Below are 23,327 nucleotides of genomic sequence, written 5' to 3'. Positions count from 1 at the left end.
ACAGTTTCGTTTTTTCTTTTTTCTTTTTTCAAAATATCGTGCTGCCTCAGAAGTCTTTTGGGGACGCTCAAATGTCCAACATTTTGTGATTCCGTTTGCTAAGGTATTTTATGCTACTGAACGTTTGATTTGCAATTTATTGTGCAAGTATGCGGTAGGGGCGCCTCTTGTTCAACATGCTCTACGGTCTTATTTAATGTTAATGTATTGCATTGTTGTTACTACTGATTAATGATAAGTTTTATTTTTGTTTTGGATTGGTCTCGTAGATAGTAAGAATTTCCGTTTCCGTTGTGGTAAGCTGTCTGAAAACGTTATAGTGGACACATTACAATTTTAAATCCTTAGAAACACTGTTTAAATCATGCCAAAACGAAAGTATAATTTTAAGAGAAATGTAAAAAAAAAAATGGTTCAAATGGCTCTGAGCACTATGGGACTCAACTGCTGTGGTCATAAGTCCCCTAGAACTCAGAACTACTTAAACCTAACTAACCTAAGGACAGCACACAACACCCAGCCATCACGAGGCAGAGAAAATCCCTGACCCCGCCGGGAATCGAACCCGGGAACCCGGAGAAATGTAAAAAGTTAGTTTCCTTTTATCACTGGTGATAGAAAGACTGTAGAATGTACATTGCGCAAACCAAACTTTGTGGAAGGTCTGACAGTGTGAATCGTGTTAAGACGAATAAACATCGCATGAGTGTTCAAACAAAAAGTGCAAATAAAAGTTGAGTGATTACTGTGTAAACTTAAAAGTAGTGACAGAAATGGATAGGCAGTTGGCAGCACAAAAACCATTTGCTTACCGCAGTACAATGCATTAACCATAGCTTTAGTAATTGGACTGTATTACAGAAGTTGCTAAAAAACTTTTCAGTCCTAAATGCATATGCGGGCACACAAATTTAATGCAATCATTTCATATGTTGTTACACCGCACGTAGGTCATCAGGATTTAATGAACTGAAAACTGCTCGATTCATTTCAGTAATGATCGGTACGTCAAATTGTTTGGATTTGTTCCTCTCCATGTCATGTATTTTCACTCTGAAAATGGAATAGTGATGAAAGTACTCGACTTGCTTGATTTATCTGGATAAACATCAGATTTACTTCAGAATTCTGTGCTGGAGATTTTCAAGAAATATGAACTTGAGGTAAAGGTCATTGTAGTATCTGCAGACAACACTAACGGCAATTTTGATGGTAAACAGAAGAAAGGACAAAACAATTTGTTCTATAAATTGCAACAAAAGACAGTGAATAATATTGCAAGTGTTGTCTGTCCAGCGCATGTGATGCACAATTCCTTACAAACTGGTTCAAATTGGTTACCCATCGACTGGTAGTTAAAAGTAAACAAAATTTACCAACATTTCCACATATACACAGTAAGGGTTAAATCTCTCAAGCCATTCTGTAACTTTACTGAAACTGAATACTAAACTGTACTCGGGCTCAGTGAGACAATGTGACTATCTCTGGCCGGCCGGGGTGGCCGAGCGGTTCTAGGCGCTACATAGGCGCTACAGTCTGGAACCGCGCGACTGCTACGGTCGCAGGTTCGAATCCTGCCTCGGGCATGGATGTGTGTGATGTCCTTAGGTTAGTTAGGTTTAAGTAGTTCTAAGTTCTATGGGACTGATGACCTCAGATGTTAAGCCCCATAGTGCTCAGAGCCATTTGAACCATTTTTTACTATCTCTGCTAACAACAATAGAAAGAATTATACAGGTATTTCCTGCTTTGAAATCCTATCCCCCCCCCCCCTCTCTCTCTCTCTCTCTCTCTCTCTCTCTCTCTCTCTCTCTCTCGCTCTGTCTGTCTGTCTGCCTCTCTCTCTCTTTCTTTTTTTCTTTGTTTTTACACGTATCCTGTTACCTTTAAACTATTCTTTGAAAACGGTTTGTCTATTGTTCTTCTAAACGTGTCAGCCAACTATAACCATTCTCCATAATATCTAAATATGTTGAAAAACAACACATCACAATAGTGGAAGAGTGTATCAAGAAACAAACAAAGTATTGGACAAATAACAGTATAGAAAGTCTGAAACGTTTCTCATGTTGCGAAAGAACTTCATAGTTACCTTGACATTTTCTATGACTCTTGCACTGAGTAGATTAATTAGCGGTGTTTATCATTTCTTTTAAACCACTTCATTGGTCGCTCTTTGAAAAGCAGCAGCTACAGTGGAAGGACATTCAAACACTAATGCATTTGTTAAAAGTGAACAGAACTCTGTCCAAACAGGTCTCGGAAGGCTCCACGATGCCTACCGAGCGCCATGTCATCCTCAGCCGATAGGCCTCACTGGATGCGCATACGGAGGGACATGTGGTCAGCACACCGCTCTTCCGGCCTTCGTCAGCTTTTGTGACCGGAGCCGCTACTTCTGTTAAGATGCTCCTCAATTGGCTTTACAAAGGCTGAATGCACCCCACTTGCCAACAGCGCTCGGCAGACCTAGATGATGACCCAGCCAAGCGTCAATCAAGCCCGACACCGCTTAACTTCGGTGATCTAACAGGAAGCGATGTTACCACTGCTGCAAAGTGGTTGGCTTTGTTAAAAGCACTGTACTAAATTTTTCTGCTGACGAAGACGAACTTTCAGATGAATTTTCCTTTGTACAGGACTTCATAGAAAGTGAAGGAGGAGACAATGAAACTATGAAAAGTTGTGTAAAATTTTTCCCTATTTCAGTAGCAAAAACATCAACATGAAAAACAAGATTCATTTGGTGGAGTTTTGTCTGGAAATTCCTAAGTCAAATGCTGCTGTGAAACGTGTGTTTTCTTGGTGAACTCTTTGTGGTCAGATGAAAAAAGAAAATGAAAGTTGAAAGAGTGAAGGCGTTGCTCATTGTCAAATCAAACTTTATGGGGGAGAAGGGAGCGTTTTATGGCAAAATGTTGACAGAAAATACCCTTCTTAATTAAATACAAAAAAGTGAAAAAAATACGGTGACAGAGCGGCAGAATAATCGTAGAAAGTCATTCGGGGTTATTCGATTGCATGATGCAAAGGTAAACTTCTATGTTCACTAATTTTTTCGATTACAATTTGTGTCCACTTTTTTCTTAGCTGTACCAGGTTTTTCTCTAAACCTTTTAAAATATCCCTTTTTTTTAAATAAAAATGAAATGGACACCCTAGGTAGTAGTTGGCACACTGTACTCGCATTCGGGAGGACAACGCTTCAGAGTCACGTCCATCCATCCAAATTTAGATTTTCCGTGATTTCCCTAAATCGCCCCAGGCAAATGCCGTTATAGTTCCCTGGAAAGGCCGCTGCCGATTTCCTTCGCCATCCTTGCAACAATCCGAGCTTTTGCCACGTCTGAAATGACATCGATGTTGACGGGACTTTAAACCCCAATACTGCTGCCTTTCCTTTGAAGACCTATTATTTTAATGTTCTCCTTTAATATTAGTTCAAAGGCGTTATGTCCGATGAACGTGCATACCATTCTGTGTTTTCCCAAACCACCGATCCAACAACCTCGAAATGTTCTGTTAAGGTCTTAGTTACCTGTGTGTACGGTCTTGGGGCCTCTCCCATAACTGCCGCACCGTATCTGTTTAAAACTGTAGATACTGAAACATCCCCTTATAAAAATTAGTGAATTACTGTGCTGGTAAACACCTTACGTTATTTGATTTTCAAACAGCTGAGCAAAACTGAACGTACTCAGACATTTCTCTCTTTACTTATTCTGATCATCACTAAACTGACACACAATATTTTTAGCGCAACGCAATCTGACTTTCAATAATCCCTACAAAAGAATGGCCCTGACTAACACTAACCTATACCTTTCATGAATCACTTACCTCACAAAAATCTTCGTTACTCTAACTACTGCAATACAACGAGCGCCAATACTGCCAGCTAAATAAAGGATTCTAACTTCTGAAGGCACTAACTACTGATAGGCATAGTTAGCAAATGAAAGATTTTTTGATATATATATATATATATATATATATATATATATATATATATATATATATCAGTTCATGACATCCAGTCTAAAAAAATTCGTTTTTCTGACGGACACACGTCCAGATCGTCCGCTCTCAAAACTCTGCCATCTCTCTTCCCATATCCACCGCTGCTGGCGGCTCACCTCCAACTGCGCAACGCTACGAGCTGTTCATATCCAACTGCCCAACACTACAATAGCAAATGCTCCAACAATGCAAACCAGCCACAAACTGCACACAGCACAATCAGTGATTTTTCATACAGAGTGCTACGTGGCGTTACCAATATAAAAACCTAAACAGCCTACTTACAATACTTACGGTTATTTAAAGATCCATCAATAAAACAAGGACCAACGACGTGATTCTGGAGCAGGCCGAACCGTACGTTTGCTCACCAAGCTCGTTGTTCAACTACTTACCTCAGCCATCGTGGCTTTTCAGCTCACCAGCAGTGCATATTGCGGAGATTCATTTCCTCGTCATATGCAAATGGTGCTTCCTCCGTAAACGAAATCCCGCAGAGAAACGCCTCGTCACTTCGCAGTTTCCGTAGATATAATTCAGCGAACTGAAACCGACGTAAAGTTGTTGACTGAGTGAAATACTGAAACTATGTAACGCATTAGAATGTAGTATTCTCAGGACTCTCTGTTGTCTGATCCCACTCACACAGTCAGGATGCCCTGTATGGCATGTGGATTTGTGTTCCCGCTACTAAAATGTCAGCTGTATTTCTCTCAACAGCTGCTATTCTTTTTTGCCGTATTTTATTATTCACACTTCCAGGTGAAAGATTCTTTTTATTATGTTTGTAAAGACAAATCGTGAGGCTTGGCATGGTCGGTAAACAATTTTAGCATAAAACCCCTTTGCTGCTCCAACAGTTTGGCGACATTCACCATAAACGAAAGTCATACCAAGTTTTTCGACTTACGTATATATTATGAAAGTCTGAACAGCTTCACTAGCAATTGTCTGAGCGCTAGAGCAGCAGAGCACAGATTGACGGGCTTCAAGTACACAATCAAACACAAGAGCCGCACCTAAGTTATACGTTTGCTTTCAGTTTGGTGTACAGTGGGGCAGCCATTACTCTTGACAGCAGGACAATAGTGTGCGGTGCTGTTTTCTTGTTAGACATGTCATGTCGTTGAAGTCCTCTGCCAAGGCTCTTTTCGATGCCACAAAAAAATTTACAAGTTGTCCTTAAATTGTCTTTAGAACTCAAGATTTTAATACCTTCAAACTATACTAGTCATTAACAAATGGTTTTCAACATGTGATGACTCAAAGTTTTGTTTGTTAATTCATACACATCAAAGTGTGCACACTTAGTGCCACGGACAATGTCTAGTCGGAATTCCATTTCTCTCTACGCATGATTCAGGACCTCCTCGGTGACATATTCAGATTCACTGCGAATGCGTGTCTTCACGTCCTGTAGGTCTCTTAGCTTGGTTCGGCGCTCCAGATACTTTACAAAACTCCACAGGAAGAAGTCTAGTGGTGTGAGGTCAGAGGATCGTGGCGGCCATCGAATTGGACCATTTCATCCAACCGACCTCTCCGTAAACTTTTCAACTTTTCAATTGAATTACATTTAGGGTGCGGTGGTGCCCTATCGTGCTGGAATATGACATCAGGTTACAGGTGTTCCAATTGTGGCACAGCGAACTGTTATAACATTTCCAGGTAAACAGGTAAACATCATCATTGACGGGAGACTCGATGCAAAAGAATGGAGCAGTGATCTAATTGTGCATCAGTAAGCACCAGACCCTTACCTTCCGACTGTCTCTTTCCAAATCATGTCTAACATGAGGAGGCTGTGAGCCTCATGTATGAAAGTTGCGACGATTTAGTTTGCTTGATACATGAAATGTTGCCTCATCGGAGCAACAAATATTTTCCAAAAAGTCATTGTTTGCGTCAATCTTACCTAGCATATCCACTGATGAGGTTTGTACGTAGTCTGTATTGCCTGAAGGAGCTGCAACTTGTAGGGATATAGCAGTATCGTCTTATGCAAGACGTTATGGAATGCCGATCGTCTCATTTCCAACTCTCTAGTCTCTGTACGCGCCGATTTTGTCGGACTCCTTGCAGTCGCCTGCCGTACCTTGTCCAAGTTGGCATCTGAGGCAGAAGGGCGACCTGCCCTCTTCTTAGGGAGGACACTACCTGTTTCCATAAATGACATATACCCAGCCCGAATAGTTAGTCCCGACGTGGTTCCCTTCCATATCATGTTCGAAAGTTACGTTGCACTTGGGTATCGAACGTCGCCTGTGTGAACCAGGGCACAGACTGAGCTTTCTACTGTGTTGTCCACATTTTATTAGGTATTCAAGTTAAGTTTTGCGTCAAAATTGTCCACCAGGAAGGCAAAAAGAAAGCTTTATGAGTTATCACATGTTGAAAATCGTTTGTTATCTAATATAGTTTTAAACTTATTAAAGTATTAAGCTGTAAAGATAATTTATGGACACCCTGTATATTATTCTATAAGAAAAATAAGTGTTATAATTGGGCACCTACTACCATTGAAAATTATTTGTATATGTTAGAAACTCCGCCGATTTGTCCTTTCTAATTTAACGATAAACGCAGCTCGACAGATACTGATCAGTTAAAATATTATAACCCGTGAAACTGGTTCCAATGAATGCTGGGTGTCTGGTACAGCAACAGGTTATGAATTTCTAGAAATAAGAGTCTTGGTTGCAAATTATTTTCTCTATTTATAGGTAACGACGCGTGACTGACAGTAAATTGATAAATGTGTTTTATCGGTTTCAGATAAGGCGAATTTGGAGGCTACTCTCAGGTGAGTTCAATGTCATCCTCTTCAAGTGATTGCAGACGATTCTGGCACTGTAACACGGACTACCATAGGTCCTACAAAAGGCTAGGTGAACGTCCGCTGTAGCATAAAACTGCCTCCAACTGTCTGGGTCCCTGGCGCAGTGCATGTTTTGAGCAACCGTTCTCATGGATGACGGCTATCCGGACGCGGTCAACAACCTGGCGTAACAGGAAAAGTGTTTTATCCGACTAATACACACGGTTCTATTGATCGACGGTCCAATATCGGTGATCCCGAGTCCACTACAAACGTAACTGACTCATTGGAAAACGTAGGGACTGTCTGCTGCGGATCACTATGTCAACAGTATACACTGAACTGTGTACACCCAAATACTTGTATCTGCACCAGCATTATACTGCGTCGTCAGGTCTGCTACAGATTGCCGCCTATCCTGCTTTACAGAGCGGGCAAACTTTCGAGTTCCACGTTCTGTGATGAAGCATGGACGTCGAACAGCTTGTCGCCTACTCGTGGTTTCAACGTTCTTCAACCACTTCCTATATACGCTCGTGATACTAGCGGATGAACAGCCGATCAGCTTCGCCATATTCTAGATGCTCGTTCCGAAGGCTACGGGCAATAACAAGCTCCGCTGTGTCAAAGTCGCTTACGTCAGTGGATATCCCCATCTGTGGCACAGTTCGCCGCTACAATGATTACCCATTCGTCTCCGCTCCGCTCATATACTTTCCTTGCCGCGTTACATAACCGCAACGCTACCAGTAGTCAGTCAATCATGCTATTAGCAGTGGCCATAATGTTTTAGCTCTTCGGTATTGTAATTGATCTTGATGTATTTGAAGTGGATGTATTTGATGTGGATATCCACCGTGTATAGATCAAAGTCACAACTCTTTTTAAATTTGTTGGTAGACGTAGTCTGTAGTTATTCAAACATACGAGGGTCGCTCCAAAAGAAATGCACACAACTTTTTTTTTAAAATCCATCTTTTATTCTACATGTTTGAAAGTTTTACAATGTGTAGATACATCCTTTAGGAACAATATTTTCATTTCTCCACATAATTTCGATCCCTCTCAACTGCCTTATGCCATCTTGGAATCAGCGCCTGTATACCCGCACGGTAAAATTCTAGACCAACCTGTTGGAGCCACTGTTTGGCAGCGTGCAAAAGGGAGTCATCATCTTCAAACCTTGTTCCACGAAGAGAGTCTTTCAGTTTCCCAAAGAGATGATAGTCACATGGAGCCAGGTCAGGACTGTAAGATGGGTGTTTCAGTGTTGTCCATCCGAGTTTTGCAATCGCTTCCACGGTTTTTTGACTGACATGTGACCGTGCATTGTCGTGCAACAGCAAAATGGCTCAAATGGCTCTGAGCACTATGGGACTCAACTGCTGAGGTCATTAGTCCCCTACAACTTAGAACTAGTTAAACCTAACTAACCTAAGGACATCACAAACATCCATGCCCGAGGCAGGATTCGAACCTGCGACCGTAGCGGTCTCGCGGTTCCAGACTGCAGTGCCTTTAACCGCACGCCCACTTCGGCCGGCGTGCAACAGCAAAATATCCTGCGTTTGCCGATGTGGTCGAACACGTTTCTTCAGTGTCGTCACATATGCATCAGAATTTAAGGTGGTTCCACTTTGCATGATGTCCACAAGCAAGAGTCCTTCGGAATCGAAAAACACCGTAGCCATAACTTTTCCAGCAGGAGGTGTGGTTTTGACCTTTTTTTCTTGGGTGAATTTTCTTGATGCCACTCCATTGATTGCCTCTTTGTCTCTGGTGAAAAATGATGGAGCCATGTTTCATCATCTGTTACAATTCTTCCAAGAAATTCATCTCCACTATTCTCGTACTGTTCCAAAAGGTCGCTGCATACCGTTTTTCTTGTTTCTTTGTGAGCCACTGTCAACATGCTGGGAACCCACTTGGCACAAACCTTTTTTAACGCCAACACTTTCAGTATTCTGCAAACACTTCCTTCCTATCTCAACGTAGCGTGACAATTCGTTCACTGTGATGCGTCTGTCAGCAGTCACCAATTCGTTAACTCTCTGCACATTGTCTGGAGTGCGTGCAGTACGAGGCCTGCCGCTGCGAGGACAATCCTCAATATTGCCGTGCCCGCTTTCATCACGTAACCTGCTTGCCCACCGACTACCTTTTTCAACCTCTAGTGGATGTTTCCCACTGTCTCGTTTTCACAGCACAGGAATTCTATGACAGCACGTTGCTTCTGACGAACGTAAAGTGTAGTAGCTATCCTGAAGACATGCTGTGACGGCGACACTCACGGGAATAGGTTGAACTAAGTTTGAAAACAAGCGGGAAGGATGTATCTACACACTGTAAAACTTTCACACATGCAGAATGAAAACTGTTTTTTAACAAAAATAGTGTGAATTTCTTTTGGAGTGACACCCTCGTAAATAAACACAAGGGATAGACAAAAGCATGGAAGCATCAAAATCACAGCACCTTACCATGCCTAATACTGTGTAGGAAACTCTTGGCATTCAAAATAGCTTCCAGTCATCTCGGATACAGGTCTTTATGGTTTTCAAGGGATATTATACAATTCTTCCTGGAAAATAGTGTTACGTTGAGGTAACGATGGTGGAGGTGGATAGCGATCACATACCCTTCTTTCCATTGTAGACCACAAATTTCAGTAATATCGAAATGTAGCGACTGCGGTGGCCAGATGAGATGTGACAATACATACTCGTGTTCAAAACAACCAGTCCTGGACGATGAGAGCTGTGTCCAAGGGCAATGTCGCCTTGGAACACAGTATCACCATCGGAGGACAAACATTGTACTATGTAAAGGACCTGATAGCCAAAATAGTCATGTAATACATGGCAGTAAAGCGATCTTGCAGAGCAATCATGGAGCCCGTGGAATACCGAGATATGGTTGTCCAAATCGTCACTGAACCAGCGACATGTTTCACTCCTGGGACGTAAACTCAGCCAGAAGTTGGAAACACTATGAAAACGAGACTTATCCGACCAAATTTTCTCTATATCTAGGTTTTATGGCTCCTGCAACAGGTTTTCCTGCTACGGACATTTGCATCACTGATGAATAGTTTTGAAATACTAACTCTCCCTGTAATTCCCTGTTTCTGAGGCTTCCTTCCTATTATATCGGTGCTGTCATGGTTCGCGAGTGCGACACTCTGTTTTGCAGTAACTATTTCAGCTGTCGCCCTCGTATTTTTCGCCACAGTTCTTTTCAGTGAACGTCTGTTACCATCACTCAACACATGCATCAGTCCGTGTTGTAACTTAGCTGATCATGGTTTCTGTTTCCCATATGCGGTATAAATCTTCGATAATGTGCCTCTTCGGAACACCAAACACTTTGATTTCCTTGGTTACGGAAGCACCCACCGAACGTGCACCAAAACTTTTTCCAAGTTCGCATTCACTTATCTCCAACATAACCCACTCACAACTACGCAGAACGCGTTCTGACCACGACTGATGCTTGCAGTGTACACTACTGGCCATTAAAATTGCTACACCAAGAAGAAATCCAGATGATAAATGGGTATTCATTGGACAAATATGTTATACTAGAACTGCTACAACAAGAGGAAATGCAGATGATAAATGGGTATTCATTGGACAAATATGTTATACTAGAACTGCTACACCAAGAAGAAATGCAGATGATAAATGGGTATTCATTCGACAAATATGTTATACTAGATCTGACATGTGATTACATTTTCACGCAATTTGGGTGCATAGATCCTGAGAAATCAGTACCCAGAACAACCACCTCTGGTCGTAATGACGGCCTTGATACGCCTGGGGATTGAGTCAAACAGAACTTGGATGGCGTGTACAGGTACAGCTACCCATGCAGCTTCAACACGATACAACAGTTCATCAAGAATAGCGACTGGCGTATTGTGACGAGCCAGATCTGGAGAATGTACTGGCCAGGGCAGCAGTCGAACATTTTCTGTATCCAGAAAGGCCCGTACAGGACCTGCAAGATGCGATCGAGCATTATCCTCCTGAAATGTAGAGTTTCTCAGGGATCGAATGAAGGGTAGAGCCACGGGTCGTAACACATCTAAAACGTAACGTCCACTGTTCAAAGTGCCGTCAATTCGAACAAGAGGTGACCGAGACGTGTAACCAATGGCACCCCATACCATCACGCTGTGTGATACGCCAGTATGGCGATGACGAATACACGCTTGCAATGTGAGTTCACCGCGATGTCGTCAAACACGGATGCGACCATCATGATGCTGTAAACAGAACCTAGATTCATCCGCAAAAATGACGTTTTGCAATTCGTGCACTCAGGTTCGTCGTTGAGTACACCATTGCAGGCGCTCCTGTCTGTGATACAGCGTCAAGGGTAACCGCAGCCATGTCTCCGAGCTGATAGTCCATGCTGCTGAAAACGTCGTCGAACTGTTCGTGCAGATGGTTGTTGTCTTGCAAACGTCCCCGTCTGTTGACTCATGGATCGATCCGTTACAGCCATGCGGATAAGATGCCTGTCATCTCGACTGCCACTGATTCGAGGCCGTTGGGATTAGCACGGTGTTCCGTATTACCCTCCTGAACCCACCGATTCCATATTCTGCTAACAATCATTGGATCTCGACCAACGCGAGCAGTAATGTCTCGATTTGATAAACTGCAATCGCGATAGGCTACAGTCCGACCTTTATCAAAGTCTGAAACGTGATGGTACGCATTTCTCCTCCTTACACGAGGCATCACAACAACGTTTCACCAGGGAACGCCGGTCAACTGCTGTTTGTGTATGATAAATCGGTTGTAAAGTTTCCTCATGTCAGCTCGTTGTAGGTGCGCCACCGGCACCAACCTTGTGTGAATGCTCTGAAAAGTTAATCATTTGCATATCACAGCATCTTCTTCCTGTCGGTTAAATTTCGCGTCTGTAGCAGTTTATCTTCGTGGTGTAGCAATTTTAATGGTCAGTAGTGTATTAAGGACATTGCACACATACTGTTCGTGGCCAAATGAAACAGGGCAATCTGCTGACTTGGCTAGCAACTGCATTTATGATCAAGCATGCATTTCTCACGGGGTCTACATGTTGTTGTCCAACCTCTGGTTCTCGCAGTATTTCGTTCCGCCTTTATAGAGTGCTTAGGCTATCTGGACACGCAGACGTGTTGCTCGGCGGCGAGTGGTGGCCGGCTGTCGCCGTGTCTCAGCCCGGTGTTGGCGTCGACATCATCCTGCGTGCGCGCTGTACGGAATGGCAGAAAGTGGGCCTACTGCTTTGTGCCGTGTGCGCCACCGTATGAGCTCTTTTTTCTGCTGACGTACTACCTGTATGTGCTAGAGGTATTGCGCCTCCACAGGGCATCGGTACGCTTGAAATGTTCAGACAGTACGTCGGGAAACACATTCGAGGTGTGATGAAAAAGTAACAGTAGCATTTTAAACTCGTGGGTTTTATACATCCCATTTTTAAGTTATTCTTATCTTGTTGGTACACATGTTCCTGACGTACGAGTATGTTTGCATTTTCAGCTGTTTTGAATATTTAGTTTATTGTTGACACACGGAAAGATTATACGTGTTTTCGAGTGCTCGGCCGAACTTTCGAGAAAGACGGATCAAAGAATTTACATTGAATTTTGTTTGAAAAATGGACTAAAGTGCAGTACCGCATTCGAAATGATGACTGTGGCTTTTGGCGAATCTACTAAGAGTGCGAGAAGAGTTTTAAAGTGGTATAAACGTTACAAAGATGGTCGAGAAGACGTTGAAGACGACGACCGCTATGGACGATCAATTACTGACGACAATGTGGAAGAAGAAAAGAAAATGTTACTGAAAAATCGCCGAATCACCTTCAGAAAGGTTGGTGATTATGTCGGCATGTTCTTTGGATCATGCCAAGCAATTTTTTTCAGATGTTTTGGGCATGAGACATGTAGCAGCAAAGCTTGTTCCGAAATGGTTGAATTTCGACCAAACATGATGTCATGTAGACATCGCTTGGTGTTGCTGAATGAAGTCGACAACGATCCAGAACTTCTGAAGAATGTTATAACAGTTGGCGAAACATTGATGTTCGGGAATGACGTCGAAAACAAGGCCCAATCGTCCCAATGGAAACTGCCTAAGGAGCCGAGAGAGAAAAAAATTCGACAACTTCTGTCATATGTGAAGGTTCTTCTCACTGATTTCTTCGATTACTGTCGGATAGTGCATCATGATGGTTCAAATAGCTCTAAGCACTATGGGGCTTAACATCTGAGGTCATCAGCCCCCTAGAGTTACAACTACTTAAACCTAACTAACCTAAGGACATCACACACATCCATGCCCGAGGCAGGATTCGAACCTGCGACCGTAGCAGCAGTGCGGTTCCGGACTGAAGCGCCTCGAAACGCTCGGCCACAGCGGCCGGCAGTGCATCATGACTTCCTGCCGTTTACGAGGAGCAATCCGAAGAAAACGACCAGAATTGTGACAAAACATTCATGGAAATTGCGTCACGATAATGCTCCCGCGAACCCCTCAATGCTTGATCGAGATTTTTTGAAAAACAAAAAAAAAAAAAAAAAAAAAGCCTTTATGTCGCCTCAGTCACCATATTTACCAGACATGGCTCCCTGGAACTCCCTTTTATTCCCGAGGCTGAAGAGAACCGTGAAAGGACGTCGTTTTGCCACCACTGATGAGATGAAAACAGAGAGCTGAGCACCATTCAGAAAAGTGAGTCTCAGAAGTGCTTCCAAGATTGGAAAAAGTGTTGGCACAAGTCTATCATACCTCAGGGGCATTACTTTGAAGGGGACAAAGTTTCTTTAACAAAAAAATTCCCATTATTATTTGATCACACCTCGTACACTTGTGGGACACTCAACCCCACGAAATAACAGAAATCTCAATAGGCCACATGTAATGAGCATGCTAATCAAGGATGCTATTAACTATGACCTCCTTCTTACTCAACACCCGCTAGTCTTTGTGACCGAGCCTAATCTCCAATGTTGCCGTACCACACCATCGCATTGTGAATTATTACCACATCGGCTGCGTGTCGCTTTCGACTATTAAATGGTTCAAATGGCTCTGAGCACTATGCGACTTAGCTTCTGAGATCATCAGTCACCTAGAACTTAGAACTAATTAAACCTAACTAACCTAAGGACATCACACACATCCATGCCCGAGGCAGGATTCGAACCTGCGACCGTAGAGAGTATTAAAGGAAACCGCTATAGCGAGAAGCAATTTATTTGTTATACTTTAGGTAAAATATGATTTTGAGTACTTCATCCACACCTATACTTGGCAAGCCACCTTACGGTGTGTGGCGGAGCCTACTTTGTGCAAAGCTTCACTTTCCTCTTTTCCTGTTCCAGTCACGAACGGTTAGAGAAAAGAACGAATGTTGGTTAGCGCCTGTGTGCGCTCAAACATCTCCAATTTTATGTTCATTGTCTTTTAGCCAGTTATACGAGGCATGTTCAGAAAGTAAGTGTACTAGAACTCCATATTTGTTTTTTTTTTTTTTTTTTTTTTTTGGAAAAAATGAGTATGAAAAAGAAAGACACAGGACATTGCTGATACACTTGGTGACTATTTTTCCACATAATCGCTATCCCGTTCGGTGCACGTGGTGAGCCATGGGACAAGTTTACTTATGCCCTTTCCTAAGAACTCTCCCGCCAGCTCCTTCCCCACTTCAGAACCTCATCCTGCACCTGCTCGTCGGTTGAAAATTTAATTTCACTCGTGTGTGGCTTTACGAAAGTGAAAATATGTTAATCTGAAGGAGCAAGTCAGGGTATTACGGGCAAGGGGGAGGGGCTCAAAACATCCCACTCAGATACGCTGAGGTGACGAAAGTCGTGGGCTAGCGATATGCACACACACAGACGTCGGTATTATTGCGTACACAAGGTACAAAAGAGCAGTGCATTGGCGGTACTGGCATTTGTACTCAGGTGATTCATGTGAAAAGGCTTCGACGTGATTATGGCCGCACGACGGGAACTAAGAGACTTTGAACGGGGAATGGTAGCTGGAGCTAGACGCATGGGAAACTCCAGTTGGGAAATCGTTAGGGAATTCAATATTCCGAGATCCACAGTGCGCCGAGAATATCAATCTTCAAGCATTACCTCTCACAGCGGACAGCGAAGTGGCCGAAGGCCTCCACTTAACGACCGGGAGCAGCGCCATTTGCTTATAGGTGTCAGTGCTACCAGACAAGTAAAACTGCTCGAAATAACGACAGAAATGAATGTGGGACGTACGACGAACATGTATGTTACGACAGTCCGGCAAAATCTGGCTTTATTAGGCTGTAGCAGCAGACGACCGACGCCTGTGCCTTTGCTAAAAGCACGATGTCACCTGTAGCACCTCTCCTGGGCTCGTGACCATACCGGTTGGGCCCTAGACGATTGGAAGACCTTGGTCTGGTCAGATGAGTCCCGATTTCAAGTGGTAAGAGCTGATGCTAGGGTACGAGTGTGGCACAGACCTGACGAAGCAATGGAACCAAGTTGTCAACAAGCCACTGTGCAAGCTGGTGGTTGCTCTATAATGGTGTGGGCTGTGTTTACATGTAATGGACTGGATCCTGTGGTCCAACTGAACTGACCACTGACTGGAAATGGCTATGTTCGGTTACTTGGAGACCATTTTCAGCCATTCATGAACTACATTTTCATGGATGACAATGGGCCATATCACTGGGACATAATTAATCGCGATTGATTCCAAGAATATTCTCGACAGTTCGAGTGGATGGTTTAGCCACCCAGATCACCCGACATAAATCCCCTCTAACATTCGTGAGACATAATCGATAGGTGAGTTCGTGCACAAAATCCTGCGCTGGCAGCAGTTTCGCAATTATGGACGACTATAGAGGCAGCACGGCTCAGTATTTCTGCAGGGGACTTCTAGTGACTTGTTGAGCCCATGCGTCCTCGAGTTTCTGCTTTGGGCCTGGCAAAAGGAGATCCGACACGATATTAGTAGGCATCCCATGACTTTTGTCATCTCGGTGTAAGCGCTTTGGTGGCTAAGGCGGTGGCAGGACGAGCGTCGTCGTGCAATAAGCACTTTCCAGTTGTAATCATGCTCCTTCTTTTGTTCTGAATGCTTCTTTTGAGCTTTTTAGAATCTCACAACATCGTTGTTCATTGATGGTCTCCCCCTGAGGCAGAAATTCGACTAAAATTATGCCTTTTCCGTCCCAAAGTACTGATACCAAAAATTTTAGGACGTAATTTTAGTTTTGAATTTTTTTGCGGTTTGGGAAATTGGTGTGACGCTACTGTGACGACTGTGTTTTTGTCTTAGGTGAGTAATGAGTCACCCACATTTCATCTCCAGTCACATTACAGAGCTCAGAAAACCCTGACATTCCAATTCAAGTCGCTCAAGGAACGCGAGGGTGTTATTGATCAGATTTTTGTTGTGCTCGTCCGCCTCCTTAGTTGACTGGTGAGCACGTCTGACTGCCATGCAGCAGGCCCGGGTTCTATTCCCTGCCGGACTGAAGATTTTCTCCACTCGGGGACTAGGTATTGTGGTTCCTTATCATCATCGACACCCAAGTCGTCTAATGTGGCGTCAACTGGAAAGACTTGCAGGTCTGCGGTAGATCTTCCTCCGTGGGGGCTCCGCCATCAATGCCATACTACCAGTAACATTTCGTTTCATTCTTGTGCTGCTCTGTCAGCTGTTTTAAGAGCCATCTTGCTCACCGTTTGCTCCATCCGAGCGTTTCTGTGAGTGTCTTGTGTAAGAGAGTTATGGAGAGTTGTGGAAAAATGGAGAAATTTCCTCCACTGTCAACCAGTGGTCTTCACGAATAGTTTTCTCGATTTTTGGCACCAACTCATGAGTCAAAATGGAAGGTCTTCCACTCCTCTGTTCGTCAAGAACATCTGTTCTGCTTCCACTAAACTTCATACACTTGTTTTGTTCATAACACCTTTGTCGTTAATCGTTCCGATTTGTGGAAAAAATTAGATAGGTGTTATAGCTTCAGCGAGTAGGAAGCGGATCACAGAACATGGCTCGCATTTGCCGGGATTTCTCACCGATATCTTCTACACAACTGAACACTAGACCGTGAGTTTGTCTAATACCGTGTTCTTGCGATGCTCTCTTTCATCATGGAATCTCCGTCAAGCACTAAATGTTGCCTACCATTAAAACAAAACAAAACAAAACAAAAACACAGCTATTTATGGTCACAGGCTACTTTCTTCCCAAACATGCCCGGTAGGCAGGAGGAAGCAGTATATTGGTTGATTCTTCTAGGAACGTACGCTCTCGGAATTTTAACAGTACAGCATACCGTGATGCAGGATACCTCTGCTGCAGCATCTGGAACGAGAGTTGGCTGAGCTTCTCTGTGATACTTTCGCACTTACTAATTGAACCTGTAAGACCTGTAGTCAATCGCGCACTTCTTCTTTCCATCTCCTCTGTCAATTCTATCCAGTACATATCCCAAACTGACGGCCATTATTCAGGTACTGATCGAACTGATCTTTTGCAAGGTACACTACTGGCCATTAAAATTGCTACACCAAGAAGAAATGCAGATGATAAATAGATATTCATTGGACAAATATATTATACTAGAAGTGACATGTGATTACATTTCCACGCTATTTGGGTGCATAGATCCTGAGAAATCAGGACCCAGAACAACCACCTCTGGCCGTAATAACGGCCTTGATACGCCTGGGCATTGAGTCAAACAGAGCTTCGATGGCGTGTACAGGTACAGCTGCCCATGCAGCTTCAACACGATACCCCAGTTCATCAAGAGTAGTGACTGGCGTATTGTGAGGAGCCAGTTGCTCGGCCACCATTGACCAAACGTTTTCAATTGGTGAGAGATCTGGAGAATGTGCTGGCCAGGGCAGCAGTCGAACATTTTCTGTATCCAGAAAGGTCCGTACAGGACCTACAACATGCCGTCGTGCATTATCCTGCTGAAATGTAGGGTTTCGCAGGGATCGAATGAAGGGTAGCGCCACGGGTCGTAACACATCTGAAATCTAGCGTCCACTGTTCAAAGTGCCGTCAATGCGAACAAGAGGTGACCGAGACGTGTAACCAATGACACCCCATACCATCACGCCGGGTGATACGCCAGTATGGCGATGACGAATACACGCTTCCAACGTGCGTTCACCGCGATGTCGCCAAACACCGATGCGACCATCATCATGCTGTAAACAGAACCTGGATTCATACGAAAAAATGATGTTTTGCCATTCGTGCACCCAGGTTCGTCGTTGAGTTCACCATCGCAGGCGCTCCTGTCTGTGATGCAGCGTCAAGGGTAGCCGCAGCCATGGTCTCCGAGCTGATAGTCCATGCTGCTGCAAACGACGTCGAACTGTTCGTGCAGATGGTTGTTGTCTTGCCAACGTTGCCATCTGTTGACTCAGGGATCGAGACGTCGCTGCACGATCCGTTACAGCCATGCGGATAAGATGCCTATCATCTCGACTGCTAGTGATACGAGGCCGTTGGGATCCAGCACGGCGTTCCGTATTACCCTCCTGAAACCACCGATTCCATATTCTGCTAATAGTCATTGGATCTCGACCAACGCGAGCAGCAATATCGCTATACGATAAACCGCAATCGCTATGGGCTACAATCCGACCTTTATCAAAGTCGGAAACGTGATGGGACGCATTTCTCCTCCGTACACGAGGCATCACAACAATGTTTCACCAGGCAACGCTGGTCAACCGCTGTTTGTGTATGAGAAATCGGTTGGAAACGTCCCTCATGTCAGCACGTTGTAGGTGCACCGGCGCCAGCCTTGTGTGAATGCTCTGAAAAGCTAATCTTTGCATATCACAGCATCTTTTTTCTGTCGGTTAAATTTCGCGTCTGTAGCACATCATCTTCGTGGTGTAGCAACTGTATTGGCCAGTAGTGTATTTCCTTTGTTGATGGACTGCATTTGCTGAGGATTCTTCATATAATGGAACAAGATTTACCAGAATTAGCACGGTCTTATAAAGTAAGAAGAGAGGCTCGAGGGTTCAATCTGGAATAAAATATTTTCGACCTTTAATATGGAGCCATTGCTAATTCACTAAAACAGGAAGGTACGGCATTAGGAAAAATCCATGATAAACCTGCAGGCTTCGAATTGCTCCGAAATGCGTGGAAAACAACTTTTCAAGTGGAAAAAAGTGCTCGATTTATTTTGAAATTGCATAAGATACTCAAGACCATCTAACACATCTTACAAGAGTGTGCGTCAACATCATACCTAGACAATCCAAAGAACTTCCTGATCCTGGCACCATATATTGTTGCGAGGATTGAGTAGTTAAATGGAGTATTATAAACTACAATATTACACATGTTAAATATTTTCACTCATTGTTTTTACTGCTTTTCAATACTACCATTATTTTATGCCTATATAATAAAGCTATCTTTCTTGCTACGTGATAAATAAATAAATGTGAATTCACTAAAACAAGAAAGATTTAGGTTTGGTAGCAAGGGCGGTCGACATTTCTCTGCTGTCAGAAGGGACAGCAAAAGGATACTGAAAAGAAGTCAGACACATTAATGAGGGATTTATTTCCATGGCGCTCAACGACAACAGTACCCACCGCATGATATAAATCTAAACGATGCAGTCAAAGGCAGAATAAATCAAAGGCTTTTGACTGTGTAAATCATGGAATACTTCTAGATAAGCTCAAGTACTATGGTATGAATGGGACAGTGCTCAAATGGTTTAAATCATACCTAAATGGAAGAGTGCAGAAAGTTGAAATAAACAGTTCACATAATATGCAAAAAACTGGTGATTTCTCAAACTGGGGAACAATCAAGAATGGGGCGCCGCAAGGTTCGGTCTTGGGTCCTCTGCTGTTCTTAATATATATTAATGACTTGCCATTCTATATTCACGAAGATGCAAAACAGGTACTTTGTGCCGATGATACAAGTATAACTATCACACCCGATGGATAAGAATTAACTGGTGAAATTGTAAACGGTGTTTTTCACAAAATCATTAAGTGGTTCTCTGCAAATGGGCTCTCATTAAACTTTGAGAAAACACAGTATATACAGTTCCACACAGTAAATGGAATGACCCCATTAATAAATATAGACTTCGATCAGAAATCGGTAGCTAAGGTAGAATATTCAAAATTTCTAGGTGTATGCATTGATGAGGGGTTGAACTGGAAAAAGCACACTGAGGATCTGCTGAAACGTTTGAGTTCAGCTACTTATGCTATTAGGGTCATTGCAAATTTTGGCGATATGCATCTCAGTAAATTAGATTACCACGCCTATTTTCATTCTCTGCTTTCGTATGGCATCATATTCTGAGGTAACTCATCATTGAGCAAAACAGTGTTCATTGCACAAAAGCGTGTAATCAGAATAATTGCTGGAGCTCATCCAAGATCATCCTGCACTTATTTAAAGAGCTAGAAATCTTCACTGTAGCCTCACAATATATATATTCACTTATGAAATTTGTTATTAACAATCCGAACGAATTCAAAAGTAATAGCAGTGTACATGGCTACAACACTAGGAGAAAGGATGATCTTCACTACTCAAGGTTAAATCTAACTTTGGCTCAGAAAGGGGTAAATCATGCTGCCACAAAAGTCTTTGGTCACTTACCTAATAGCATCAAAAGCCTGACAGATAGCCATATAGCATTTAAAAGGAAATTAAAAGAATTACTTAATGGCAACTCCTTCTACTGATTAGATGAATTTTTGGATATAGTAAAACAAAAAAAATTGAGTGTCATGTAATATTTTGTCTAATGTAATATCTTGTATAGACACCTTTTATTAACCTGACACGTTCCACATCATTACGAAGTGTCGTATTCATGATCTATGGAACAAGTATTAATCTAATCTAATCTAGCTCGTATTAGCATAAAGGAGCATCAGTATAAAGTGATTTTAGGGCGCCAATATGCAACGTGGCAAAAAATTTGGCAGCACCGTTGAGCCCTTTGAGAGCACCGCAACCGCAACTCAAAACACTTACTTACTTAGTTGCTTCAAGAACTTATGACATTCACTTTTCAATGCCACTGCAGCAATCGCTTTGTGGAGAAGTGAAATGGAATGATCACATAGGCTCAGTCGTGGGTAGGGCAGGTGACAGACTTCGCCTCATTGGTAGAATACTGGGGAAATGTAATCTGTCTGCAAAGGAGAATGCTTACTAATCGCTTGTGTGACTCATGCTAGAATACTGCTCAAGCGTGTGGGACCCGTGCCGATTAGGAATAACAGTTGATATTGAATGTATACGGAGAAGAGAGCACAAATGGTCACAGGTTTGTTTGATCCACGGGAGGATGTCACAGAGATGCTGAAGAAATTGAACTGACAAGCTCTTGAAGATAGATGTAAGCTATCTCGAGAAAGCCTACTTAAATAGTTTCAAGAACCGGGTCTAAATGGCGACTCTAGGAATATACAGGGTGATTCAAAAAGAATACCACAAATTTAAAAATGTGTGTTTAATGAAAGAAACATAATATAACCTTCTGTTATACATCATTACAAAGAGTATTTAAAAAGGTTTTTTCACTCAAAAACAAGTTCAGAGATGTTCAATATGGCCCCCTCCAGACACACGAGCAATATCAACCCGATACTCCAACTCGTTCCACACTCTCTGTAGCATATCAGGCGTAACAGTTTGGATAGCTGCTGTTATTTCTCGTTTCAAATCATCAATGGTGGCTGGGAGAGGTGGCCGAAACACCATATCCTTAACATACCCCCATAAGAAAAAATCGCAGGGGGTAAGATCAGGGCTTTTTGGAGGCCAGTGATGAAGTGCGCTGTCACGGGCTGCCTGGCGGCCGATCCATCGCCTCGGGTAGTTGACGTTCAGGTAGTTACGGACAGATAAGTGCCAATGTGGTGGCGCTCCATCCTGCTGAAATATGAATTGTTGTGCTTCTTGTTCGAGCTGAGGGAACAGCCAATTCTCTAACATCTCCAGATACTGTAGTCCAGTTACAGTAGCACCTTCGAAGAAAAAGGGACCAAAAACTTTATTGGCTGAAATGGCACAGAAAACGTTCACCTTAGGCGAGTCACGTTCATACTGAGTTGTTTCCTGCGGATTCTCAGTGCCCCATATACAGACATTGTGACAGTTGACTTTCCCGTTAGTGTGGAAAGTTGCTTCATCACTAAACACAATCTTTGAAACGAAAGATTCATCTGTTTCCATTTGAGCAAGGATAAAATCACAGAAATCGATTCTTTTAATCTTATCAGCTGCAGACAGTGCTTGAACCAATTTCAGACGATAAGGTTTCATAACTAACCTTTTTTGTAGGACTCTCCATACAGTTGATAGTGGAATTTGCAGCTCTCTGCTAGCTCTGCGAGTCGATTTTCCTGGGCTGCGAACAAATGCTTGCTGGATGCGTGCTACATTTTCATCACTCGTTCTCGGCCGTCCAGAACTTTTCCCTTTGCACAAACACCCATTCTCTGTAAACTGTTTATACCAACGTTTAATACACCACCTATCAGGAAGTTTAACACCATACTTCGTTCGAAATGCACGCTGAACAAGTGTCGTCGATTCACTTCTGCCGTACTCAATAACATAAAAAGCTTTCTGTTGAGTGGTCGCCATCTTAGCATCAACTGACGCTGACGCCTAGTCAACAGCGCCTCAAGCGAACAAATGTACAACTAAATGAAACTTTATAGCTCCCTTAATTCGCCGACAGATAGTGCTTAGCTCTGCCTTTTGTCGTTGCAGAGTTTTAAATTCCTAAAGTTGTGGTATTCTTTTTGAATCACCCTGTACTATGGCGTCCTGTAAGTTGGACCCAGTAAAATCTGCACCCAGTGAAATTTGCACCTAGGAAACGTCGAGCAAGGGCCCACTAACCCGACGACTCCGCGAAGAGCTGAGAGCCCGCACTGGCTTGCTGTTACGTAGCATACCGAAGAAGACTACTGGAGATGCTCGAATAAGAATTGTAATGTCTAATTTTTTACAATAGGATGTGGTTACAATTTTTTGTTCTGTCGGATCCAACATATGCACACATCAAAAAAAGTCTTGCATCACCGCGGTTCCCAGAACTCCTGAAGATAGACGTTGACTGTGGATATGGTATTACTGACACAGTTCCTTTGACTGTTCAGAGATGTCACTAAACCCGCCCAAAGATGTAAACAACCATTCATGAGCAGCGCCTATTAGACGGAGGGGGTCCGACAGCTTATCAGCTCCAGTCGTTCCACCAGGAAGGAGGTACACGGTTCGTGTTGTCTGTAGTTCAACCATGCCTAGACGGTCAATACCGCAGTTCGATCGCGTCCACATTGTTACTTTGTGCCAGCAAGAGCTCTCAACGAGGAAAGTGTCCAGGCGTCTCGGAGTGAACCAAAGCAATATTGTTCGGACATGGAGGAGATACAGAGAAA

This window comes from Schistocerca americana, chromosome 4 (genome assembly GCF_021461395.2).
Source record: "Schistocerca americana isolate TAMUIC-IGC-003095 chromosome 4, iqSchAmer2.1, whole genome shotgun sequence".
In the NCBI taxonomy this organism is placed as follows: domain Eukaryota; kingdom Metazoa; phylum Arthropoda; class Insecta; order Orthoptera; family Acrididae; genus Schistocerca; species Schistocerca americana.
The sequence above is the reverse complement of the archived record's forward strand: the minus strand, read 5'-3'. Positions refer to the sequence as shown.